The sequence below is a fragment of the Trachymyrmex cornetzi genome, unplaced genomic scaffold, assembly GCF_001594075.2.
Source record: "Trachymyrmex cornetzi isolate Tcor2-1 unplaced genomic scaffold, Tcor1.1 scaffold1269, whole genome shotgun sequence".
Taxonomy (NCBI): Eukaryota; Metazoa; Arthropoda; class Insecta; order Hymenoptera; family Formicidae; genus Trachymyrmex; species Trachymyrmex cornetzi.
Window position 1 is genome coordinate 113,159 of NW_017295838.1, and position 832 is coordinate 113,990.

Genomic DNA, 832 nt, shown 5'->3' on the forward strand with positions numbered 1-832 from the left:
TTAATAGATACAAATAGGATATGAGACATATTATACATATTTTGTGAACCATATTTTATTAATTGTATTTATTGTGCGTTACGTTTAATCTCTATTCCTAATTTTTTCTTTTTCTAGTATTTAATATTTACTCATATTCTTGATATTATTTCTTCTATTATGCGAACCATATATACATACGCTTTCCATTTGCCTTTCATCAGGTTACGTTTTCTAACTTATAAATTGTGCTTACGACCGGTCCAAAATAGAGAAACTTTAGCACGCTATTTGTTTCGGACCTACCATTAATGTCGTAAGCACTGATAGAACTGTGAGCGTGAATCGGACCGCGGCCCAAGTGTTTGTTTTTTACGCTCCGCCATTTTCCTCTGGCTAGGTCGTTCAGGGTGCCGTCACATGCGGCGTAACCTGCGTATTCTAGTAATTTACTAGAATACGTTATTTTTTATTTACTAGAATACGCCTTTCTGAGGGTGGAGTCCCATGAAGTATTTGCCGCGTATTGCGTAACCGCGTAACCAATCAATAATCAGTAAAACACGAAATCACAACAGCGGATCGCTTCTGATTGGTTACGCGGTTACGCGATACGCGGTAATGCGATACGCGGTAGGCCCTCGACAACGAGGTGAACATGGCCATGCTTACTAATCACAGTTAAAGCCGGAATCGCTTTTCAAAAAATTAATGAAATGATGCAATACCCGAAGCAGGGCAGACGAGCGTCCGCCCTACTCGAGCAAGCAAACGAGACTTATAGCGTTTTCGATTGGGGTGCACTGGCTGCACTCAGTGTCAAGAGCGTGTTCGATTGGCAGTGCCAATGCGC